Source organism: Paramormyrops kingsleyae, chromosome 10 (genome assembly GCF_048594095.1).
Source record: "Paramormyrops kingsleyae isolate MSU_618 chromosome 10, PKINGS_0.4, whole genome shotgun sequence".
In the NCBI taxonomy this organism is placed as follows: Eukaryota; Metazoa; Chordata; class Actinopteri; order Osteoglossiformes; family Mormyridae; genus Paramormyrops; species Paramormyrops kingsleyae.
The window spans coordinates 3533398-3560765 of NC_132806.1; the positions used below are offsets into that span (position 1 = coordinate 3533398).

The 27368-nt window shown below is 42.9% G+C and overlaps 1 protein-coding gene across 1 annotated transcript in view; it reads right to left on the reverse strand.

Moving 5' to 3' along the window:
- The window catches only part of LOC111851973 (neurexin-2-like), a gene marked incomplete at its 3' end in the record, with an annotated part of 418474 nt that overhangs the window by 214884 nt on the left and 176222 nt on the right, over positions 1-27368 (reverse strand). The gene's annotated exons all lie outside the window — the stretch shown is intronic.

Sequence of the window (27368 nt, forward strand, 5' to 3'; positions counted from 1 at the left end):
CAGTAAATGAAAGGTCACAGGCATTTCTAATGTCATGACAGCCAGGCAGCCGGGCAGCTCTCTTTAGGGGGATGGAGAATAAGATACATAAGATGTTGTTTCCCATCTGTCAGCATAGAAACAAGTCCTCATGTTCCTTCTAGCATAACAACAGCAAATTGGATTATTTGTAGTCAGGCACACTCTCAGTCAGTGTCTGTGGGTAACTATGGAATCTATCTTTTCAAATGGGATAGCTTTTTGTTTTAAATGCAGGCAGGTCGGTGAAAATAAGACTATGAAAAATGATATTAATAACAGGGAAAGTATAGTTACCAAGGGTGATCACAGCTGGAGTGATTGAGTATAAGCCAGTGCAATACATCTTCAATAAATGCAAACAATGGTAAAATGACTTTCAGAAGTTAATTTATAATTACCAAGGATTCCACACTCCATTAAATGCAAATTAAGAAAAATAAGAACTGATTTAAGCCTACCCCAAAATAAACCTGATCACCAGTCTTATCAAAACAACATAAACACATAAAAATGTTGCAAGCAGTATAATATCATGAACGTGCAGCAGTTTTCACTGAGGGGGGCACAGTGGGTAACATTTTTGCCTGGTGCCTTCAGGGTTGGGGTTCCACCGCTGTGTAGGTGGAGATGTTCTCCATGTGGTTCTGGGTTTCCCTCCACAGTGCAAAGACTGGCAGTTCGGGTAACTGCTGCCTTTTTAATGAATGATGTGTATAAGCTCTGTGATGGCCTGACATCCTGTCCAGGGTGTACCTCAGCCTCATGCTCCCTTCGATCGGCTCCAGGATTGCCTGCGATGCTGACCAGCATATGTGTTTAGAAGATGGAAGTCTTCGGAGTAATTAGTACCATCAAAATTAGCATTAAATTTCTATTCGATCTGTTTTAGGAAATAATAGATACATTTATACTCCACAATTTTGTGAATGAGGGGAAAGTGAAACAATTCATTATGGTGGTTAGGTAACAAGTTTTACTACTGAAGTGAGGTTGGGGGAGGCATTGTATCCTTTCATAATTTTGTCTTGTCCTTCTTACAAAAATTAGCTTATCTGCTAACGAACATTTGAAATTGAATGAGCACACCCTCTTTCTAGGGGTGACAGCCTTTGTTCCTCATTAAATGGCTCATTTAATCATTGTAGGACATGTTTCAATAGAATTAGGAACTTCATTTTCCATTAATAATAGTGTGTGTGCCCTGAAATGGATTAGCGTGAGTTATCCTGGGTAATTCTCAGCATGGCGCCTGTAGCTTCTGGGATACTGTAGCTGCTGGACTGGATGAGTGGGTACAGAAAATGAATGGGTGGTGGGATGAATGTTCTGTAAATTATGACCTTGCGGTGGTTTGGGTGCATTCATGAACCAGAAAGAAGCAGTGTTCCCTGCATGAGAGCTACGAGGCCCCACCGAGGGTTGTGTTCATTCACAATGTTGTTTTCTGGCCCACACATGTAACCTGGGTGGGCTACGCCGGGGAGGGGTTAGGTCCAGCCCTGTTTTGGCAATAGGCATAAGCAACTCAGACGGGTTAGACTTTAGCCATGTACACTAGTTTTGGGAACACAGAACCTTGCTCTCAGCTAATGCATAACATAGAAAGGTATTAGCTAGATGTAGCTTAACCTCTATGTTGTTTCTGAAATCAGCCCCGCTGTACTATGTACCAATGATAGATTTTCAATTATCAGAGCTGTAGACAGTTATGTGTGTATGCATGACAGAGAGTCCCGTACAGTATCTTGCCTGTCTAGTGCCCAGGTAGGGGACCTTCTGGATCATGTGCACAGGCTTTTGGCCCAAAGCAAGGGTAGGAAAACTGTTCTGCGAGAGAAAAAATTATAGAAGTTGCAGATAAGCTTAGAGGCAGAAACTGCCACTCAGAAGCCAGGCTAAGATAGCTGAGATAAGATTAAATGTGTGACTAAAAGGGTGGTGTAGGAAAGAGGGGTTCAGGTTTACAGAGTACTGTGGACCTGTTCAAGCCGGATGGGTTGCATCTGAACCGGAGGGGAACCAGTGGAAAGCTCCAAATAATAATCAAAGTGGGCACTGTAAAAGGCCTACCCTTTGCTGTCTGTACTTAACTGCTAGGAGTATTAGAAACAAAATTCACGATTTAGTGGCGCTTAATTCATCAGACTCTTATAGGAATAACCGAAACATGTTTGAGTGACAGTGATGGAGAAGAATATAATATGGATGGTTATACATCGTTTCGTAGGGACCAGAAAGGCAAGAAAGGAGGTGGTATTGCAGTATATTTAAGTTGAGGTTTCTGCATAAGCCAGCCCTATATGAGCACCACCCCTCCAACTACAATTTCTTCGAAGACAATGCCGGCGTACCTGGATGATCCGTAACTGAATATGGAATATGAGGCTAATTAACTTAACTGCGATGACAGGTTCCTAGTCATTTCCTCACTACACATATGCTTCTGTTTTGTCCTGTTGTAAATCATTTGTTTGCTAAATAATGGCTCACCTTCTATTAAGTGTAATATGAATAGACACCTTTTTCTTATTAGCTGTAAAACATAAACACACTAATAAGTGGAGGCTAGACACAACAAATCTTTCATAATGAGTAGAAATATAAATACATAGGCCTACGACTTAATATGATGATTTTATATTTGTATTTGTTAAATAAGTTAACAATAACTTGCTGCCATGTATGCTTTCCACTACTATTGCATTTGAAATCAGATCAGTTAAGTTATTGTTAACATTAGGTTTACATTATGAGTAACATCACAGTAATGGAACTTTAGAGAGCATTACATTACGTAACAGCAAATAATAGGCTTACTTCTGAATTGTGTCACATCTGTGAGCCTCTGTATTTATTAATAGTATTTCAATTCTTTTCAGACTACACTTCATAGTCAAATACTTGGTCGTGAGATATTTTATACCACGTTTTATGACCAAGAAAATGTACTTCTGCATTTACTCGGTCGGCAATATGTTGCCAACAGGCCTGCCTGCTTTTGTTGGCTGCAGTGGTATCAGACTTTCTTTACAGCGTTGATTTAAACTCCTCATAACCCTGCATAATTAGCATGCAGTCTTCCTCCGTGAAACATGGAGATTGCGCCATGAGTCAAATGGTGACTTGCGCTGCCAAATGTGCTCCATTTATGTGAACGCGCACAAACTCCAATGCAGTTAACACCGATGTAACAAATCAACCTCTTAACTGGCATCGTAGTACTGATTAGCACCGATTGAGACAACACGATTTTTTCAACCCCGTGTTTGCAAATTACCTCCTGGCTAAATCTGATTTGGTTAAACCCCCTTCGTAGTACAGGCCACAGTTCAAAGACAAACAGGTACATCAAAGAGCTTGCCACAAAACACAAAAGTTGGCTGTTACACAAATTACAAAGCCAGTCAAGGAGGCTACTGACATTCAGGTTTGCACACAAACAATAAAGAACAGGTTGAACGAAGGAGGGCTGCATGGCAGAGTTCCTTGGAAGCCATTCATAAGTAATAAGAACAAACTGAAATTTGCCAAAGAACATTTTGATAAGCATATCAGCTTCTGAAAATCAGTTGTTTGGTCTGATGAATCCAAATTCAACATGTATAGATCATATGGGCATCAGAGAGTGTGGCACAACTCGAAGGAGGAGTATAGCCCCCAGTGCCTTGATCCAACAATCAAGCATGGTGGTGGGAGTGTGTTGGTTTAGGACTGCATGGCAGCTTCCAGTGTCGGCAATTTTATTGAATTTAATGAATTCTGAGGTGCATGAGGAGATTCTGTCTCCCATCTGCTGCTAAACTTCTTGGGCAGCACTAGGTTTCCCAACAAGAAAAAGACCCCAAGCACACTACAAAGCGTGTGAAAGTCTTTCTTAGCAAGAAGGTAAAAGTGTAAAAGTGTTTGAGTGGCCCCCACAAAATCTCGATCTCCTACTGAGATCCTTTACTGACCACCCCTGGGCTAAGATGGAGAGGAAATACCCATCAGACCCACCAAGCAACGAACAGAACTTGAAAGACATGCTCCACCATTCATGGGACAGCCTTGACCCAGCCGTTTGCAACACCCTTGCCCAGGAGACTGCATGCTGTTGTTGCTGCCAAAGGAGGGCCTACTAGATACCAGAGTAGGACTTGGAGAAAACTCCAATGGCCAGGTGTACAAATAATTATTTGAAGGTGATAGTGTCAGGGTCAGCTCCTGTTGTCTCAGTCTTTTGTGTCCCTTCCCTGTTTGGCCAGCAGACATCGCTGGCCATCCTGTCCTTCCTGTCAGTCTTTGTGTTTCCTATTTTCCTATCAGCCGCACGGCTCAATGTGTTGCGCATGTGGCTACCTGTAAATCCCTTTTGTCGTGTGTTCGAATCCCACCTCCTCTGTTTTTGTATTTTGTTCCCTAGTGTTTCATTGTATGAGTTTTTCTAGTTCCTGTGTCTTCTGATTTGCATTTGGTTTTGGTTAAATTCTTTGTGCCCATGCTTGTGTTTCTACCTGTCTGTAATTCCCCAGTGTTAGTTTCTGTTTCCCTGTTTCCTTGGTTAGTTCTTAGTTTCCCTGTTCAGTTCCCTGAGTTAATTAGTTTCACCTGTTGCCCATTCTTGTGCCTGCCCTTATGTGTTTCCCTGATTGCTCGTTGTCCTGCGCCTTTCCCTATTGGTTAATTGTCTGTTTCACAGCTGCTTGTCATTACCCTGTTCAGTTTTTGTATTTAAGCTCGAATAGAAGTTTCAGTCCCTAGTGGTTCATTGTTTGTAATGGTTGTATTGTCAGTAAAGTTTTGAACATTCTATTTGTAGCCTGCCTGTCTTGACCCTTTTGTAAATTTAGTCTTTGTTTATCCACTTCTGTTTTTGACCCCTCGTGGTCCTTTTTGATTTTTGTTTTGTTTTGTAGTGGATAAACTTAGTTAGTTTTGTAGAAAACTTAGTGTTTTCTGTTTTGTTTAATAAATCCCCATTTGTCCTTTGAGCTGCAAATGGGTCATCCACATTTCTGCTGGCATCATGCCTCTTTCTCATGCCTGAACCGCCCCAATCCGTAACAAATAAATTACACCATTTGAAAACAATTCCAGAATATGTTTTGAATAAAAGTTTTTCTTGTTTCTTTAATTGTAACATTTTAGTCAATTTAGTGAACAAAGTTTGTTCTTCAATATCCTCAATTTCATTTGCATTTTTGACCATTTTTTCACAGTGTACAAATAATTTTTGGCTACACTGCATACAAGATTCTAACAAGATTGGATGCTGTTCAGCCAAATGGCTAATTCAATATTCATTTAAATACTAGAACTCGTGAATAGGTGGAAATTAATGAGAGAACATTTTAAGCTGGATGTGAGAAAGCACTTTGTAGTTAGAGTATGGAATAGTCGTCCTATTAGTGTAGCGCAGCGGTACCCAAACTTTCTCTGCAGGGCCCCCCTTTTCTAGATAGGAATATTATTGAGACCCCCCCCCCCCATTCAAACTACACAGGTTCAGATTCAAACTTTATTTGAAATACAACTCCCTTTTCTAATTGAGTGAAACAAATGCAATTACAAAATACAAATGGTGCAATTTCACCACTGTGGGAGAAAAAAGAGCAATCAATTAAAAATAAAAGTCCAGCATAAGTTTCAAATTATGCAAATACAGATTTTACATTCCTGTTAATATTCATTGGCGTACACAAATTAAAGTTTGTCTTACGATAACTGCATTTTGTTTTTAATGATAACTGCAGGTTTCAGCCTATACTATAACACAAAACAACACTAAATCATACCCATTAATTGATAGTCTCCCTGCACTTCATGTAGAAAATTTTAAACCTCGTTTTTCATGATATGATTAGATTTTTTTGTCCGGCGCTGCAAAACATTGTCACACGTCACCATGTCACATGGTACAAAAACCTTGCAAGAGCAAGACGACTTAAGACAGATCGTACAGCACCTCTCAGCCGGCTGAACAAACTGTAACTGCCTCCGTGACAACATTTTGCCCTTATTGGCTGAAGAACGTGACGTTTGTATGACGTTTTTATCCCAGGAAGTTCCGATGCGTTATCTGCTGTTTCTGCTATTACATAAAGCAGTGAGAACTGGTTTTCAGTTAATTTACCTGGTAAAATATAGTTTAAATAAATTACTTAAATGCTCTAGTTGTACACGTAAGTTAGCGGTTTATTTATTATTAGTTACTGTAATGTTGTGCTGCTTTATTTGTTTAATCGTCCAGTCTGTGAAGAGATTATTCTAGGGTGGCACATGACCCTGAGGATATCCCATTGATGCACCCCTCCGCAATACCTCTCGGTCCCCCAGGGCGGCGCGCCCCCCAGTTTGGGAACCACTGGTGTAGCGCAAGATAAAACCCAGGAGAAACAGTGCATAATTCAGCCAAGGTGTGGAAGGGTGAACCCATATCACTTAACTCTTCTCCTTCACAATGCTATGTAAGGATTTAAGGGTACAGGTTCACGCAGTCTACTTGTGCTGTGTGGACTTCAAAGAAATATGACTGCATTGCCTAGCATTTACTTTGGGTGATGCTGAAGGAATTTGGAGTACTGTTCAGTCCCTCCATGTGTTCACAGGCTGTGACATTTCTGCTTAACGCCTGAAAAAAAGCAAATTGTGAAAACTTGGGAGAAGCCTGGTTTAAATTTTGCACCTGGTATGTAAGTTGCACTATCACACTTCATCTATTGCCTGGGCATTGTATAATGACATTATGTAATGACAATTGCCTGTACATTACAATTAGGAGCACTTCTATAGACTACTTGCATTCAGGAGCTTTGGAGGGACATGGATACCCTTGCGGATTCAGGGGGCGCAGCACATAACGATGGGTGACATAGGTGGTATATTCCCATTTCCCTTTGTGACGGCCCTTTCGGTCTGTCAGTCCCGCCCACTCTTTACCTGTGTTCTTGTCCCTGTTTGAGTAGGTGATCAGGCGCAGGTGTGTCGTGTGAAGCGCTAATTGGGAGGAGTATGAAAAGACCTGAGGCTACTCTGGAGGAGCCCCCCCCCCCCTTTTGTCCCTCCTTTGGCACTTTGGTTTGGTTATGTTTTTGGACATCTTTTAGACTTTTGCTTTATTTACCTATTTTTGACTTTGTACCCACTTATGATTTTTCTTTAAATAAATACTTTAATTGATTATTTGATTGCGTGGTGTTTCCTTTTATGTTGCGCTGCCGTTGAGCCAGGCGGTCATAACACCTTAAACTGTATAAGCAAACTAAACTGAAAATTCTATCTGACTCCCCTTTATTGCTTTATTAGCCAAAAATTTCAGATGTCAAGCCTGAGGATGAGAAGCATTCAACTTTTTCATGACTCAGCAACAACAAACAGGTCATCAGCCTACACCATATACACAACTGAGCTATAAGTATAAAGAAATCACCCCACATCATATACACAGCACAATTATAACTTTACTTGTAAACAACTTAGCCCACAAAAAAGTTTTGCAATTATGAAGTTTAATTTTTAATATTACCTTAACTTGACTGTTGTGTCGTCACTAATAATCCACATCATATATTTAAATGACTAGCAAGGGCAATAAGTGTTATTTCACTTAATTGTTTGCTCACATCAGGAGTTCAGTTTCTTTTCATTAGTTTCAACTCTCAAAGTTAAGTAAAAGCAAAGCTCATTAACAACAAACCATGTTATAATAATATAGTGTTGTACTTTGGAATTAACACTAACTAAAAAAAAAATCAAAAGTACCAAACTATACCACAAATGGAAGTTTAGCCCTTTAATGTTATTTGATTTGATCTTGAGAATTGACTACTTTCATCCATTTTCTGTACCTGCTTGTCCTATTTAATATTGTGGGGGCCTGGAACCTATCCCAGAAACTATAGGCGCAAGGTAGGGAATAACCCAGGATGTGGACTGTGGGAGGAAAACTGGAGTACCTGGAGGAAACCCCACAGTGACATGGGGAGAACATGTAAACTCCACACAGATTCATCCACAGAGCCTGGGTGGAGACTTGAACCTTGGTCCCAGAGGCGTGAAGCAACAGTGTTAATCACTGCACCGCCCTACTACCCCAAACTGACTACTTATTCAGGCCATGTTCATTTTCATAACATTTTCCTATACTCAGTAATGTGAAAATTCACAAAGATTCAAGAGTCAAATGCACAGTGCACAGTCAGTTACACTATACAATGAAAATCTTACTTTGGAAGTCCTTCTGGCCATACCATTAATTCTGACAAGCATTTTGATCTAAATACAATTTTTTACCATTGAAATAGTATATAAAACTTAGGTTACATTTTTTTTTTTTGCCATGGACACAAATGAGTCTTGCCACAGACAAGTTTTTTTATCCAAAAATATCACTACTTCATTATTTATTATTATTATTTTATTAGGAAAAACATGCTATCAAATAAGATTTAACATGGCATGTTCCAGGTCACAGCCGGCTGCTAAATACCTATGCGATCTCTTTGAAATGCAATATCAATGGTAAGATGAGGTTGCAATTGAGTTTATCATGCATTCTTTATCCCTTTAGAGGTGTAACAGGTCAATTTAAGTGATACTTCACATAAACGGGTCCTACAAAATTTAAGAATGTGTAAAAGAAGCACATTCACACATTAAACAATAGATGTAATAGCATACTGTTATGAGTACAGCAGCATGTTCTATGGATAATGTAGATTTTCATTTTCAGCTAAAATTGAGTCCCTAATAGATGAATTACGGGAAATTCATAAGGAACCATATTCATCCTAATAAACATGCAGATGCAGCCACTTCTCGGGGTCTGAGAAAATTGGTACAGAACGTGTTATGTAAAGAAAAACATAGGGGGCAAATTGTACTTGTCTTTTGTGCTGAAAATCTCTTTAATCTGGAAGAAATCAACATCCAACACACTTGCAGTCATCAGAAACTGCTAGAAATCAGTGAACAAAGCTTAGCCTATATCATCTGAACTGCCATTAAGGGAGAAACTCAATAGCTTTGGCGTGCAGTGCAGATCAGGCCACGAGACCGTGTGTCGCCTGAGGTAGCTGCCTGAGTGAGGATTCACTGCAAGCACTACGAGCAGAAAAGAAAGTTGGCAAACGAGCCGGCATCCACAACGGGGCTCAAGCACACCCAAGCAACCATCAAGCACCCCGCTTGTTCATCAATCTGAACAAGCGGGGTGTATGTTAGCAGATGTTAGTAGTGAGTTATGACAGAACCAAAGACATACAAAATAAACTGACTCAATATTATAATTTAAATGTCCGCTGTCCATATATCATTAGGAATAGGGTGCAAAATTAAAATCATAACCTTAAAAAATGGTGTTACACAAAAATTTTATAAACTGAACAGTGAGGGGAAAAAAGAATAGGAAATGCTGTTTGGGATTCTGTCTGATTTACTAATCATTTACACTTTATCCAATGCCATACTGGTGGGAAAAATGACAATACACAGTTTTCATAACAGGATTATAGGGCATGCTGTCAGTAAACTCTGTGCATGTCATCCATGCTTTTCACCACACATTTATTGTATGTAAGAGATGCCTTTTATAGAAAGCAACATACAATTGAGAAAGCAGGGTCAGAGCGTCCATGGAATAATTGGGGGTTAAAGGTCTTGCTCGTGGGCCCAACAGTCACATCACCGTGCCAACTCTGAAACTTGACCAAGATCCTTCTGATCACAGGCACAGTGACTCAGCACCATTCTGTGAGGTCCTGAGACGCACAGGATTCAGTTCTGTCTCCAGAAATTCTGTTGTTACGCATAGCAAGGACACATGCCACTACATAGATGCAAGCTATGAATGCATAGTGATGAAAATGTAAGTCATTTACCTCCTAAAAGTATGTGTGTGTGTGTGTGTGTGTGTGTGTGTATATATATATATAAGTATTAATCGGTAAGCTTTCACTCACCTGTACATGCTGTACCTGTCTTGATTTTAGCTTCACCCGTATAATTACATGATACACATGATGTGTATGACAGAAAACAGAATGCTTGCTTTCACAAAAAGTAAGGAAATGGAGTGTTCTGTCCTTTTATTCTCACGATACCCAGGCATTATAAAACAATTATTGATATTTGATAGCGTCTGTTTAACAAATTAACCCACTACCCAAATGTAATTTGTCTTTGTACTTTCTTGCATTAATTCCTTATAATACTGGTACACACAACTATTTTCATTGTGCTTGCATTTTATGTATATTGCACTGTTAAGCTTGTGGTGGCAACACTTTAATAACTCAATTTTTAAATGCTTGTTATACAAACCCCATTTCCAGCAAGGCAATAAAAACAAAAATCTGCATCAATCTGCAAAAATCTGGTAATTCATTTGAACCTTTATTTAACTGTCAAAATTAAAAAAAAAAAAGATATTCAACAGCTGGACTGACCAACTAATTGTATTTTGGAAATATATGCAATGTTAGAATTTGATGGTTGCAAGACACTCAAGAAAAGTTGGGAGTTAAATTAAGATTGAAAAATGTACAGAATACTCCAGTAACACCAGTTTGGAAGACTCCACATTAAGCAAACTAATTGGAAACAGGTGAAGTATCATAATTGGGTATAATCATGATTGGGTATAATGGGTTTATCAAAGGCACAGTCTTTGCAAGCAAGAATGGGTCGTGGCTCATCCCTTTGTGCCAAAATTCGCAAGATTGTAGAGAATTTAGGTCTTGCAACATGTACAGTACATAATATTCTGAAAAGATTCAGAGAATGCAGAGATTTCAGTGTATGAAAATCACTGTTGACTGTCCGTGATCTTTGACCCCTCAGGCGGCTCTGCCTAAGAAACTGTCATGCTACTGTAACAAATACAGCCACCAGAGCTCAGGGGTACTTTGGAAAACCACTGTCACTTAACACTTTTGCTGTATCCAGACATGCAACTTGAAACTATATTATGCAAAGGGGAAGCAATGCGTCAAATCTATGCAAAACCGCTGATGAGTTCTCTGGGCCCGTCCACATTTCAGCTTGTTTTCGAAAAAACGGGCGTTGAGTTCTCTGTGCTAAAGATGAAACCCATTATCCAGATTGCTATCAGCGAAAGGTACAAAAGCCAGCATTTGTGATGGTATGGGGGTGCATCAGTGCCCACATCATGGGAGAGTTGCATGTACTGTACTGTATGTGAAGGTACCATTGACTCTGAGGCGTATGTTAAGATTTTAAGACATATGTTGCCATCAAGGCCTGCTGGCACAACATGAAGAGGAGAATCAGACAACGGCAACCACGGACAGCTGAGCAGCTGAATTCACATAACATGCAAGAATGGACAAAATTTCCAATCGCAAAATTAATATAATTAATATTTCCAACACCATTGAAAGATCTTATTAAAAGGAAAGGTAATGTAAGACAATGGTAAATATGCCTTTGTCTCACCTTTTGTTGAGTTTGTTGCAGCCATGGTAACTCGGTAGACTATTTAATATTTGCAGGCATATAAATGCATAAAAAATGTACAAAAAATTACAGTGATGTATTCCCTGGATGGCCCACATACCCCTTTAGATCCCCGTCTAATCACTACTCCTCCCACACCCCCAACCCCTTCAGCTATATCACATCAGAGGGAGCAGTGTTACATAGTAACAGGCCCTGAGAAAGTCACTTAGTGATTTTTCAGTGTTTCTGGCACTATGGGAGTCTTATTTATCCATCCATCCATTGTCCAAACCGCTTATCCTACTGGGTCGCGGGGGGTCCGGAGCCTATCCCGGAAGCAACGGGCACGAGGCAGGGAACAACCCTGGACGGGGGGCCAGCCCATCGCAGGGCACACTCACACACCAGTCACTCACACATGCACACCTAAGGGCAATTTAGCAATGCCAATCAGCCTCAGCATGTCTTTGGACCGTGGGGGGAAACCGGAGTACCCGGAGGAAACCCCACGACGACACGGGGAGAACATGCAAACTCCACACACATGTGACCCAGGCGGAGACTCAAACCCAGGTCCCAGAGGTGCGAGGCAACAGTGCTAACCACTGCACCACCATGCCGCCCGAGTCTTATTTATTTTTGCAAAATGATTTTTAAATTAAGAATATTTAACACTGGCACAAAAAAACTCTCAGAAGCATCTATAAAAAATCAACTTCACCGTTTACCTTTAAAACTGAAAATCAGGTCTGGGCTGTAGTAATATTGATGCTGCCACTTTATTCATTAGGCATTTATGAGGTTTCACTCCCTCTGATGTGATGCTGTTTAATTGTAACTTTATGAAATCCCAGAATCAGAGAAATTTGTCACCAGCTCTGCTCCTGGAGATCTACATTTATTGTTTCCTTTGTAAAATGAATCACCACATGAAGTTGCTATTCATAAATATGTATGGCAATACAAAATATTCAAATGTGGTGCATTGTCCCATATTGCACTGCTTAAAGAGCAACATACTTGTATTTAGTTTTACAGTTAGTCAATTTCTTTTGATCTATGAATTTATTAATATAGATCTATAGGAGTACCAGATCTGAAAATCCAAGATGCATGCGTTGTCCCAGAGAGTCTACTTTACTGCTTTACTTGATGTTTCTGCCTTATTGCCTTTTATAGTTATTAATCACTTTAATTGAATTAATTGAATTCATGAATTCTTCAATTTAACTGAATTCATTGAATATTTATTCCAGTGTACACTGAATGGACATGTAATTATTAATAAATATGTACAGAAAGGTGCTTCTGGTCACCCCTTTCCTAGTGTGTGAGTTCTCGTGATGATGACCGACACTTGAGTTGAGTCCTATCATTCAGAGTTGTAGTTCTTGAGATCCGGTCTCAGTTTCGAGACCTGTCTGGAGACCGCTAGACCTGATCTCGGCATCGTCTTGAGCCGATTTTGTCTTAATCTTGCCTTGGTCTTAGCCATAAGTCTCAAAATATTTAAGACTCGTGTTTTCTCCTGATTAAGTGCATGAGCGTCTCTCAGTCCAGTGTTCCTTGTCCGGTCATTGTTGCCTGTTTGTGTCTGCTGTCTCCCCTGCCAGTCCTAATGAAGATCCCCGTGTGGGTGTTTTACCCACACAGCCTGCATTCTGGCTCGTTCCTTCCGCTGTGGACGTGACACCCTGAAACGTGTGGTTGGATCCTGCTTTGTGCCAATATATTATATTATATATTATATTATATTATATATAAATGATTACTCGATGAATCATCAGATTAATGGGCAGATTACTCAGATTACTTATAGTTTTAAATTTAAAACTTGTGTGAACAGTTTTGAGTCATTTTGGTTAAATGATTACTACTCTGTTCTTGCTTTGCTTAACTTTTGCAACCTGTTTTCTATTTTGCATAAAAGTTCACCGTGGTGCAAAACATGTTTTGATGAATGAGAATATATTTAGAGTTTTGCAAAAAGGGTGACTCAGATGTGCAAATTGTGTCTAACTAGGTGAACATTGTCTCAAGTTTTGTGAGCGATTGATTCAGTAAATGAGTTTTGTCAATTGGCAGTTTTGTTCTAAGAATGAGGTTTAGTGTTTTAGCAATTCAGAAAAAATGTAATATAACTAATAGTGACAGCCCTAGTTGGGTTTCTTTTATATTACACCTAATGGGCTGGATTAGGCTAACTAACGTTTCACATTATGTCATTAATAAAAAATAATAATGAACAGCTTATGAAGGGGACAGTATCAGTAATAGTGTCCATAGAAACATTTCAAAGCCAAATTTGAATATCATAAGAACATAAGGACATAAGAACTACACAAACGAGAGGAGGCCATTCGGCCCATCGAGCTCGCTTGGGGAGAACTTAACTAATAGTTCAGAGTTGTTAAAATCTTATCTAGCTCTGATTTAAAGGAATCCAAGGATTCAGCTTGCACTACATTATCAGGAAGACTATTCCATACTCTGACTACACGCTGTGTAAAGAAGTGCTGAAGTAACTATTCGGCTGAACAGCATCCAAACCTGTTAGAATCTTATAGACCTGGATCATGTCCCCCCTCAGTCTCCTTTGCTTGAGGCTGAACAGATTTAGCTCAACTAACCTTTCCTCGTATGACATTCCTTTAAGACCAGGAATCATTCTTGTGCCCCTTCGCTGCACCTTTTCTAAGGCCGCAATGTCCTTTTTAAGATATGGTGACCAAACCTGCACACAATATTCTAGGTCAGGTCTCACCAAGGAATTGTATAATCTTATAAGCATTACCTCCCTTGACTTAAACTCCACACACCTGGAGATATACCCCAACATCCTATTGGCCTTTTTTTATTGATTCCCCACACTTGCGAGAATGAGACATGGAAGCATCAACATGCACACCAAGGTCTTTCTCATAATCAGCTACCTTTATTTCAGTAGGTCCCATAAAATACATGTACTTTATATTTCTGCTCCCTACATGGAGTACCTTACATTTGTCTATGTTAAATTTCATCTGCCAGGTATCGGCCCAGTCACTAATTAAATCAAGATCCCGCTGTATCTGCTGAGCCGCTAGTTCAGTATCTGCTACACCACCCACCTTGGTGTCATCTGCAAATTTCAGGTGCTTGTGAACATGATTTCATTATATTGTGTTTTATCTGAATTATTGTTTAGGGTATGTGAACATTATTTATTTCAATAATGGGATCTTTTGGAATTACATACATTAAAATATAGCCCCAGTATGGGTACTGTCACGATCCGCTCCGTCCGATCCCGATGTGGGCCACGCCCCCTCATTACCTCGTGTTCATTCCTGTTTGTGATCATCTGTGTCCTGTTTCATTTGATTAGTCCTGTGTATATTAGTCCGCGTCTCCCCATGTATGCCAGATTCGGCATTGTATTGTCCGTTGATGTCCGTGCCAGTTTGTCCGTCAGCCAATAAACCCCCTTCTACCCGTAAGTTTGGCTCAGCTCCCCTGCTTCCTGGTTCGCCTACCGGCCGAACGTGACAGAATGACAGATCTCCCAACCAAGCTCAGCGCTGTAGGGGCGGACCTCTCGATCGACGAAGAGGTGTTCCATTGGATCAACCTGTTGGAACTCCGCGACGATCCAGAGGCACGCCCGCTCGTAAAGGAGTGTTGGCAGCTCTTGAACAAGAGAGACATTCTCGGTGAGAAACAGCTCCACGTAAGGGTGGAAGAACACCTTCGTCGGCTGAGGGAGAGAGCAGCTGTTTGGTTGTCCCGGCTGGGATATACCTCCTGGGAGCCGCCCCCCGACTCACCTTCGAGCGTCCTCTCCGTCCTGGGCAAGACGGCTAGAGCTCCAGCCTCCACCGCCGCGCAAAAAACGCGTCTTCCACAGCGCATTACTGAGCTTAAAGCGGCTTCGGCCGCTCAACCCCCTAGCTCCAGAAGGAACCGGCGTAAGCAACGCCGAACGCGGCAAGAAGGAGAGGCAGCCACCCCGACGCTCTTCCTGGGAGCCTGCTCTCTGCTCCCCGCCTGGGAGCTACCCAGGGAGCATGACAGCTCACCGCCCGCCTGGGATGACATCGTCTCTGCCCGCTTTGCCGGCTCCCACGGAGAGCAGCCGCCTCCGTTGGAGGCTTACTGTTACTGGCCAGAGCGTCTAGGGCGCGCCGTGAGAGACTCTATTCCCCGGGTCTCCAAAGCCCTTAAAGGGTCAGCGCCTAGTCGCTCGGCTCCCCTCCTGACGCCCGTTCCGGACCTGCCAGCGGCTACACCTGCTGCTGCTGTCGCCGCTCTGCCCGCGGCACCGCCTGCTGCTGCTGCTGCTGCCGCCGCTCTGCCCGCGGCACCGCCTGCTGCTGCTGCTGCCGCCGCTCTGCCCGCGGCACTGCCTGACCCGCCTGACCCGCCTGTCCTGCATGACCTGCCTGACCCGCATGCAGTCCCTGCAGCTGCCACCGCTCTGTCTACGGCAATGCCTGCGGTGGCCGCTGCAGCGCCCCCTGCTGGCCGCGTGATGGCGGCGCCCCCTGCTGGCCGCGTGATGGCGGCGCCCGCCGCACGCTCAAGCCCGTCTCGCCTGTCCTGCCCTGCTTGTCGGCCCTGCCAGTTCAGCTCGCGGCGGATGATACCGCTCTGCCCGAGGTGCCTGCCACGGCACCCCCTGCTGGCTGCACGCCCGCCGAGCCCTGCTCGCCCGTCCTGCCTATCCGGCCCTGCTCGCCCGCGGCTCCGGCCACACCACCTGCAGCCACGCCCGCGGCTCCGGCCGCACCGCCTGCAGCCACACCCGCGGCTCCGGCCGCACCGCCTGCAGCCACGCCCGCAGCACCCCTTGCTGACCACTCGCCTGTCCTGCCCGTCTCGTCTGTCCAGCCGGCCCAGCCCTGCTCGCCTGTCCTTTCCGTCTCGTCTGTCCAGCCGGCCCAGCCCTGCTCGCCTGTCCTGCCTGCTCTTGAACTGCCTGTCTCGCCTGTCCTGCCTGCTCCTGAACTGCCTGTCTCGCCTGTCCTGCCTGCTCCTGAACTGCCTGTCTCGCCTGTCCTGCCTGCTCCTGAACTGCCTGTCTCGCCTGTCCTGCCGGCGCCTGAGCTGCCTGAGGTGGCCGCTGCGGCGCGCCCTGCTTGCCGCATGATGGCGGCGCCCGCTGCGGTGCTCCCTACTGGTCACGTGATGGAGGCGCCCCCTGCTGGTCGCACGCCTGCAGCTGCCTCCGCTCTGCCCGTGGCGCCCCCTGCTGGCCGCACGACGGAGGTCCCCGCCGAGGCGCCCCCTGCTGGCCAAGTAACGGCGGCCCTGCCTGAGGCCGCCTCTCCCGTCCTGCCTGCGGCCTCGCCTGCGGCTCTGGCTGCCCCGCCTACGGCCACGCTTGTTGCTTCATTGGAGGCCCTGAATCCCTCGCCCTTTCCCCGGCAAGGCCGACGCCCCCCAGGACCCCGCCTTTCAGTGTCCCGCAAGGGACGGGGACATAGGCGTAGGGCCAGGGTCCCGCCCGCCCTGCCCCCTGGCTCGCCCGTTCGGCCCCTGGCTGTGGCTCGGTGGCTGCCTGTGGGTCCTCCGGCTCGGGGGTCCCCTCCGGGTCCCCCCCTGGTCCCTCGGTGCCGGTCCTTGGTCCCGCCTCCGCTCCGTGTCGGCCGCCTCCGGGTCCCCCTGCTCCGGCTGGGCGTCGGACGGCGCCTTCGCCGGCTCCGGCTGCGCCTCCGCCTGCCGCGGCTTCCCCCTCCTGCCTGCCTTCACTGGTGTTCCCTCCTGCTCCCTCCGTGTCCCCTCCGTCACTCCCTCGTCCCGTTCCCTTGGCCCCTGGGTGGTCCCCTCCTGCTCCCTCCTCCCTCTCCCCTGCGGCCCCTCCGGCCGCTGCCCGTCGCCCGCCTGGGCTCCCTCGGGCTCCCCTTGTCCCTCCTCCGTTCCCGTCTGTCCCCCCTGCCTTTGTTCCTCGTCCCTCCCTGTCTCCTTCGTTCACTCCTGGCCCTTTTGTTCCACCTTTCTCCCCTTCTTCTGTGTCTCCCTTCCTGGTCTGTCTGTCTGCGTTCCCCGTCCTTTGTCGGGTCCTGTCTTTCTTTTGGTCCTTGTTCTTGTTTTGTGTCTCTGTTCTGTTCCCCGCCCTTGGTTGATGTTTTTGCTTTTTGTCTTCCAGGTCCTGTTTCCTGCCCTCGTCTCGTCCGTCACCTCCCCTTGGGGCGTGCCCGGTGTGCGCGCCTTTGGGGGGGGGTTATGTCACGATCCGCTCCGTCCGATCCCGATGTGTGCCACGCCCCCTCATTACCTCGTGTTCATTCCTGTTTGTGATCATCTGTGTCCTGTTTCATTTGATTAGTCCTGTGTATATTAGTCCGCGTCTCCCCATGTATGCCAGATTCGGCATTGTATTGTCCGTAGATGTCCGTGCCTGTCTGTCCGTCAGCCAATAAACCCCCTTCTACCCGTAAGTTTGGCTCAGCTCGCCTGCTTCCTGGTTCGCCTACCGGCCAAACGTGACAGGTACACTCTACCAAAAAAAATCTTAATCCTGATTGTGAATTTTCAAGTCTTGGTCTTGTTTTGGTGTTGATTAAAAGTCTTGATCTTGGTTAGAATGGGGTCTTGATCTTGTCTTGATCTCAAAACAGATGGGGTCTTGATCATATCACTGCTAGCATTTGGGCCTTTAGTATTTGTTAATGACCTTCAGCTGTGTTTTGTTGTTCCCAGCCCCAGTGTTTGGTTGATTAGTTATAACCTGTACCTGTCCTTTGTTGAAGCTCTTATTTTGTGTATTCAAGCGCTTGCCCATACCTAGCCGGTCATTGTGTAGCCTTCATCACTGCCTCATTATAAGAGTGAAGTAATTCTTTAAAATACTCACGATGAACAACCAAACCCATAGCCTTCCACAATCATTCTACTTTTCGACAAGAATGTAGAAGGCCACGAGTGAGATTATTTAACCATGGCAAGTGAGGAGTAACCAAACGTTGCCTAAGTTTACAGTATATGGCACCACTTTATCAAGAATATCCTGACAGTGTTTGTTAAATGATTTAGTCAGATGCTCAACATCCCCATCAGAGGGGACCACAAAATTAAAACGATGAGAAAATTCAGATATAACACAGTTATCAATGAATCGCCTGTGCATAATGCATGTTTGTGGAAGAAACTCTGAACAGAATGAAACATTAAATGAAAGTTAATAATGTTCACTAAAAATGACTCTATGTGCAGGTGGTCAAGAGTAAAGCCATACGTAAAAACCAAATCATGAGTGTGTCCAGCAATGTGAGTTGGACCAGATACATCTTGGATAAAATTGAAAGAGTCCATAATACTCAAAAATTCCTTGGCAGTGCTGTTTGACAAATCATCAACATGAATGTTAAAATCCCCAACTATAATAATTCTGTCTAAATTAATAGTGGATGATTAATCCACTTCCTCACCACTTCCTCAGCCAGAAGTCCATGGTGCAGATATGAACGAACAGTCTCCAGGACATAGTTCTAAAAGCTGTGCGACCTCATTCTGATGTTGCCATATCTCAGAGATAAACATAAAATCCAGTCTCTCGTGACAAAACAAGTCACTGAGAATAACAGACTTGTTAACGGGCATTTAGCACCATCATTTTAGCAGATATAGGAGCAGGGTCCGATTGAGAGTCAGAGGCGGAGAAGTGAGAAAAGCTACACAGCTAGTCGGGATTCCTACCGTGCTGGGAAGCCATTTTCCACACCTTCAGATGGCAAGTTGATTAGACGTCAAATGGAAACACGGAAATTAGCCCGAGGCCGACAGGACCCGTGCACACCCGCCCGGCAACAGATGAGATCCAAAACTTCCGCCCATCTGCTACTCCAGACTCTCTCCAAACGCGGCGAAGCTATACAAAAAAGCCAGCCCTCTTCCCACACTTTCTCTGGCGGGGCTTCCGTGACGAAGGCCGGCTGACAGCCACCAGCAATGGAGGCACGCCGAGTATCACGCTGTGTTCCAGCGGTGGTGGAAAAACACAGCCACAGAGACTGTAAAACATCCATGGCAGATTTGATCGGCAGTAATGAATGGAAACAACGATGCCGGGTAAAATTGTAAAAGTAACACTGACAAGACACAGCAAATAAACAAACAGGTAAATGAAAGCAGAAGCAGAGGCATAGCCAAACACTGGTGCCATTGTGAATCAGAAGACCTCGCAAATATCCCTTTAGACCAGGAACTCGAGGTACTGGCCTGCAGAGAACTACTCAGGATAGGTCCCAACCCATCGCAGGGCACACTCACACACTAGTCACTCAAACACATGCATACCTATCGGCAATTTGGAAATGCCAGTTCACCTTAGCATGTTTTGGACTGCGGGGGGAAACTGGAGTACCTGGAGGAAACCCCACGATGCCACGGGTAGAACATGCAAACTGCACATACATGGAACCCTGGCGAAGACTCAAACCCTGGTCCCAAAGGTAGCAACATAGATCTACCGATAGCTTCATTCTTTGACTCGACTTTCTTTAGCACAATAGACCAGTACAATGACCCCATATGTGAACAAGTCTCTGAAACTGCCCTTTTCTTTGTCATCATACAGTTTTTTTTTCTGATTGCTTAGGCACTATTTTTTAAATTACAGGCTATTTTTGTAAAACTCTATACACTAACCACAAAACCTTACATCAAACCAAAAAAATATTATACATCTCTTGAAAACACAGTTATTGCAAAGCTCTTCAAACTCAGGGAGGTCAGTTAAGAATTTATGTGGGGAGAGACGGAAAGCCCAAATAAAAATTAAAAGTAGACACTGTAAAAGGCCTACCATTAGTGGTCTGTATTTGAATGCTAGGAGTATTAGAAACAAAATTAATGACTTAGAGGCTTTAATTTCTTCAGACAATTACGACATTATAGGAATAACTGAAACATGGATGAGTGACAATGATGGTGATGAATATAATATGGATGGTTATACGTTGTTCCGTAGAGACCGGATAGGCAAGAAGGGAGGTGGTGTTGCAGTATACGTAAAAGAAAACTTGCAGGCAAGGGATCTCACTGATAAAAATAAAAATTCAGAAGCTGTATGGATCAAACTTGATGCTAAAGATTCAAATGGCCTAATTGTCGGGGTTTGTTATAGGGCACCTAATGTAGCTGTAGAGGAAAGCAGAATATTATATGATGATATCAGGATTATGAGTAATAAAAATGATGTGGTGGTTATGGGTGATTTTAATTTACCTGGGATACAGTGGGACACAGTCTCTGGCTCTTCTGTAAATGAACTTGAGATGGTGGAATTAGTACAGGATTGTTTTTTTACTCAGTTTGTTAATACTCCTACCAGGGGAGAAGCCCTTCTTGATCTCGTTTTTTGTAATAACCAGGATAGGATTGGAAAATTAGAGGTTTTAGACCCATTGTACGGTAGTGATCATAACATGGTTAAATTTGAGGTTAATTTTAGTGTCCAAAGAGCAAAGTCTAAATTAAAAGTATACAATGTTAGGAAGGCTAACTTTAATGGTATGAGACGGAAATTAGAAACTGTAAACTGGACAGAGTTAAATAGCAAAACAGTAGAAGAGGCATGGGAATTTTTCAAAAGCACATTGTTGCAAGTGCAAGAGGACTTAATACCTGTTTCCAGCAAAACTAAATCTAGGAAACGACAACCAAGGTGGTTTACTAAGGAAATTAAGAATAAAGTCAGGAGGAAAAGGGCTCTGTTCCACAACTGGAAAATAACTAATGATTTCAAAATCAAGCAGGAGTATCTAAGTCTACAGGCAGAGTTAAAAAATGACATTAGGCTATCAAAGAGGGATGTAGAAAGAAAAATTGCATTGCAGGCTAAGCATGACAGTAAAGGTTTCTTCCAATATTTTAACTCCAAGAGAGCACTAAAAGCTGAAATCACTAATTTACAGGATAGTAAGGGCCTTATAATTGATAACGAAATTGATATGGTAAACGAGTTTAATGATTATTTTTCAAGGGTGTTCACAATAGAGAACACAAGTAACTTATCACCAATTAATACGAATACAGCATTGTCTATGACCAATATATGTATAACTGAGGTTGATGTGATACTAAGCCTAGCTAAACTCAAAATAAATAAATCACAGGGGCCTGATGGCATCTTACCTTTAGTCTTGAAAGAGATGAGGGATATTATTAGCCAACCTTTGACTTTAATATTCCAGAAATCGTTATCTGCGGGTGTGGTACCATCAGATTGGAAGCATGCTAATATAACACCCATATTCAAAAAAGGGGATAGAAGTAATCCGGCAAACTATAGGCCAATCAGTTTAACTAGCATTACTGGAAAAATAATGGAAGCTATAATTCAAGTGAAAATGGTAGATTACCTAGATGCAAATAACATTATAAAGGATAGCCAACATGGATTTAGGAGAGGTAGATCCTGCTTAACGAATCTGCTTGAGTTCTTTGAGGAAGCTACAAGTGAAATTGATCACAAAAAGGCCTATGATGTGATTTACTTAGATTTCCAGAAAGCCTTTGATGTTGTCCCCCACAAACGGCTCTTGTTAAAGCTTAAAGCTGCAGGAATTTTAGGAACTGTGGCAGCTTGGATCAAAAACTGGCTAACTGATAGGAAGCAGCGAGTAGTTATTAGAGGCACTATGTCACAGTGGGCCTCCGTTTATAGTGGGGTACCGCAGGGTTCAATTTTAGGACCACTATTGTTCCTAATTTACATTAATGATATTGACACGAATACATACAGTAAACTGGTTAAATTTGCAGACGACACTAAGGTGGGCGGGGTAGCAGATACGGATCTAGCAGCAGAGAGGCTCCAACGGGATCTGGATTTAATTAGCGAATGGGCTGATACTTGGCAGATGAAATTTAACACAGATAAATGTAAGGTAATCCATGCAGGGAGCAGAAATATACAGTACAGATATTTTATGGGTTCCACTGAAATAAAGGTAGCTGATTACGAGAAAGATCTCGGTATGTATGTTGATGCTTCCATGTCCCACTCTCGCCAATGTGGGGAAGCAATAAAAAAGGCGAACAGAATGTTGGGTTATATCTCTAGATGTGTGGAGTTTAAGTCAAGGGAGGTGATGTTACACTTCTATAATTCCTTGGTAAGACCCCACCTAGAATACTGTGTGCAGGTTTGGTCACCATACCTCAAGAAGGACATTGCTGCCTTAGAAAAGGTGCAACGAAGAGCTACGAGAATGATTCCTGGTCTTAGAGGAATGTCTTACGAGGAGAGGTTAGCGGAACTGAATCTGTTCAGCCTTGAGCAAAGGAGACTAAGGGGGGGATATGATTCAGGTCTATAAGATTCTAACGGGTCTGGATGCCGTTCAGCCAAATGACTATTTCAATATTAGTCTAAATACTAGAACTCGTGGCCATAAGTGGAAATTAGCGGGAGAACATTTTAAAACAAATTTGAGGAAGCACTTCTTTACACAGCGTGTAGTCAGAGTATGGAATAGTCTTCCTGCTATTGTAGTGGAAGCTAAAACCATGGGTTCCTTTAAATCAGAGCTAGATAAGATTTTAACAACTCTGAGCTATTAGCTAAGTTCTCCCCAAACGAGCTTGATGGGCCGAATGGCCTCCTCTCGTTTGTAAATTTCTTATGTTCTTATGTTCTTAATACAGTGCACACAAATAGTCATTTAAATTCACGCACGAGGCACCAACTATACACTGACTGTAAAAATGAAAATCACTTGTGGCTTTAGCTTTTATTGTGTGCAGAGCATAGTAGTTTGCAAAAAGGTGCTGTCACACATGTAGAAAACACACAGGTATGCCAATGTGTGCCAGGTATGGATGTATATTCTGAACATAAAACACTATCAATATAAATGAGGAGATAAAGGTATTTATTTTTATTTCTGCTTTGTAACACTTGCCAAACAAAAGTACAGTAGATGAAAACAAATACATATGTGCTAGGAAAAAAAGAACAGAAACAAACTAGGCTAGATCTCACATTTTTCGTGGATCTGGCCGTAAGACTACATTCACAGTTCTAAATTCCAGTCAATTTTACTCCAAAACCTACATTCAGTTGTACAAGTACAGAATGTGATCTTGTTTTTTTACATCACAAAAACCTGCCATTTTAACAGGGGTGTGTACACTTTTTATATTCATTGTATATCTTTGATTTTGAAGCCCAATAAATAAAGCCCACAAATTAACCCTAACTAAAATGAGTACAAAACAAACATCTCTGGAGATCTTCTTTAAACTCTGAGTAACCTTAGCTAAAATTATTTTCTACAAAAACAGTGTGATCATTGAACATACACTCACCTAAAGGATTATTAGGAACACCTGTTCAATTTCTCATTAATGCAATTATCTAATCAACAAATCACATGGCAGTTGCTTCAATGCATTTAGGGGTGTGGTCCTGGTCAAGACAATCTCCTGAACTCCAAACTGAATGTCAGAATGGGAAAGAAAGGTGATTTAAGCAATTTTGAGCGTGGCATGGTTGTTGGTGCCAGACGGGCCGGTCTGAGTATTTCACAATCTGCTCAGTTACTGGGATTTTCACGCACAACCATTTCTAAGGTTTACAAAGAATGATGTACAAAGGGAAAAACATCCAGTATGCGGCAGTCCTGTGGGCGAAAATGCCTTGTTGATGCTAGAGGTCAGAGGAGAATGGGCCGACTGATTCAAGCTGATAGAAGAGCAACTTTGACTGAAATAACCACTTGTTACAACCGAGGTATGCAGCAAAGCATTTGTGAGGCCACAACACGCACAACCTTGAGGCAGATGGGCTACAACAGCAGAAGACCCCACCGGGTACCACTCATCTCCACTACAAATAGGAAAAAGAGGCTACAATTTGCACGAGCTCACCAAAATTGGACAGTTGAAGACTGGAAAAATGTTGCCTGGTCTGATGAGTCTCGATTTCTGTTGAGACATTCAAATGGTAGAGTCAGAATTTGGCGTAAACAGAATGAGAACATGGATCCATCATGCCTTGTTACCACTGTGCAGGCTGGTGGTGGTGGTGTAATGGTGTGGGGGATGTTTTCTTGGCACACTTTAGGCCCCTCAGTGCCAATTGGGCATCGTTTAAATGCCACGGCCTACCTGAGCATTGTTTCTGACCATGTCCATCCCTTTATGACCACCATGTACCCATCCTCTGATGGCTACTTCCAGCAGGATAATGCACCATGTCACAAAGCTCGAATCATTCCAAATTGGTTTCTTGAACATGACAATGAGTTCACTGTACTAAAATGGCCCCCACAGTCACCAGATCTCAACCCAATAGACTAGAGCATCTTTGGGATGTGGTGGAACGGGAGCTTCATGCCCTGGATGTGCATCCCACAAATCTCCATCAACTGCAAGATGCTATCCTATCAATATGGGCCAACATTTCTAAAGAATGCTTTCAGCACCTTGTTGAATCAATGCCACGTAGAATTAAGGCAGTTCTGAAGGCGAAAGGGGGTCAAACACCGTATTAGTATGGTGTTCCTAATAATCCTTTAGGTGAGTGTATATTAAAGGCATGAATAAGACCAGAGAAGTTCATCACCTACATACCTGCTAACACTGATAATAAACGTTCAGGGTATAGTACAGGATCGCACTGTTTATGCATTGACAAAACCTCATTGTGGTTGACATATAGTGCTAAAGGAAATCCTTCTTAAGCGTCAGTAAAAAAAATTTAAACTGGAAAAAAATATATATATTAAATGCAGTATGCCATTTGTAGAGTTATGGAACACAGATTATAGCAAGATCCTGTCAGTCCCTTTCAGCTGTGTAGTTCTGTCCTGATGCATGAAACTCATTTATATACAACTCATTATTGATCTGCACCTACCTCAATCTGTCATTACCACACTGCATATAAAGTAGGAAGCAAAGCCTGTTTGACAAAATATTGATAAATTCAATGACATTCTTTTTTGGCTTGCTGAAAGGACTTAATGCCAGTCCCAGTACATATTCTTCAAGATGAATCTGTTTTTTTCTCAGCACCAATACACCCTGACCCCCACGATTGCAGTTTTTTTTTCAGTTGCTAACACACAAAATCAAAGCCCAACTTGAAAAACTGACACTCAAAGATCAAAATGTACCCTCATGTTAGCAACATTCTAAAGACATAATTTACTTTTGCACACAATTTGCAATTGAACATAAGAACATAAGAACATAAGAACTATACAAACGAGAGGAGGCCATTCGGCCCATCGAGCTCGCTTGGGGAGAACTTAACTAATAGCTCAGAGTTGTTAAAATCTTATCTAGCTCTGATTTAAAGGAACCCAAGGATTCAGCTTGCACTACGTTATCAGGAAGACTATTCCATACTCTGACTACACGCTGTGTAAAGAAGTGCTTCCTTAAATCCAGTTTGAAATGTTCTCCCGCTAATTTCCACCTATGGCCACGAGTTCTTGTATTTGAACTAATGCTGAAGTAACTATTCGGTTGAACAGCATCCAAACCTGTTAGAATCTTATAGACCTGGATCATGTCCCCCCTCAGTCTCCTTTGCTTGAGGCTGAACAGATTTAGCTCAAATAACCTTTCCTCGTATGACATTCCTCTAAGACCAGGAATCATTCTTGTGGCCCTACGCTGCACCTTTTCTAAGGCCGCTATGTCCTTTTTAAGATATGGTGACCAAACCTGTACACAATATTCTAGGTGAGGTCTCACCAAGGAATTGTATAATCTTAGCATTACCTCCCTTGACTTAAACTCCACACACCTGGAGATGTACCCCAACATCCTATTGGCCTTTTTTATTGCTTCCCCACACTGGCGAGAATGAGACATGGAAGCATCAACATACACACCAAGGTCTTTCTCATAATCAGCTACCTTTATTTCAGTAGGTCCCATAAAATACCTGTACTTTATATTTCTGCTCCCTACATGGAGTACCTTACATTTGTCTATGTTAAATTTCATCTGCCAGGTGTCAGCCCAGTCACTAATTAAATTAAGATCCCGCTGTAGCTGCTGAGCCGCTAGTTCAGTATCTGCTACACCACCCACCTTGGTGTCATCTGCAAATTTCACCAGTTTACTGTATATATTGGTGTCTATATCATTTATGTAAATTAGGAACAAAAGTGGTCCTAAAATTGAACCCTGCGGTACCCCACTATGAACGCAGGCCCACTGTGACATCGAGCCTCTTATAACTACTCGCTGCTTCCTATCCGTTAACCAGTTATCAATCCAAGTCGCTACAGTTCCTAAAATACCTGTCGCTTTGAGTTTAAGTGAGAGCCTCTTGTGGGGAACAACATCAAAAGCCTTTTGGAAATCTAAATAGATGACATCATAGGCAAACATGACACCTTCTGCATTCCCCTACACACATGTCTCTAAGTAAGACACAGGAATCTGGCAGAAAGTCACTTCTTTGCCATTCCTAAACACAGCCATTAAAACAACCACACCAATAAGCCAACTGGCCGCTCACACATTCCACTTGGCCAAGCACCTAATTGCTAATTATTTAACTCAACAATCAGAATTTGAAGACTGTATAGACCCCAGATTTACAACAATTGTTCAACAACAATGGAAGTAGCAGAAAGAGGAAGAGATTGAGGAAGAGTGAGAGGTAGGGGTAAAGCTGGAGGACGACAATGAACACAAAGAAGACCAGCACTTTCAAATGAGATCCGGACAACATTAGCTGACCATGTCATAAATCATGGGTTGACAATGAGAGAGGCTAGACAGAGAATAGAGCCCAACTTGAATCATTTTACTGTTGCCTCTGTTATTTGGACATATCGCCTTGAGAATAGGTATGTAATCAACATAGCACACACTCTGTAATCCACAAATTATATGAAATATACTGTAAATATTACTCTTATGGTGCATAAAGTCTACACGCATAAATCTACTAAAATCTT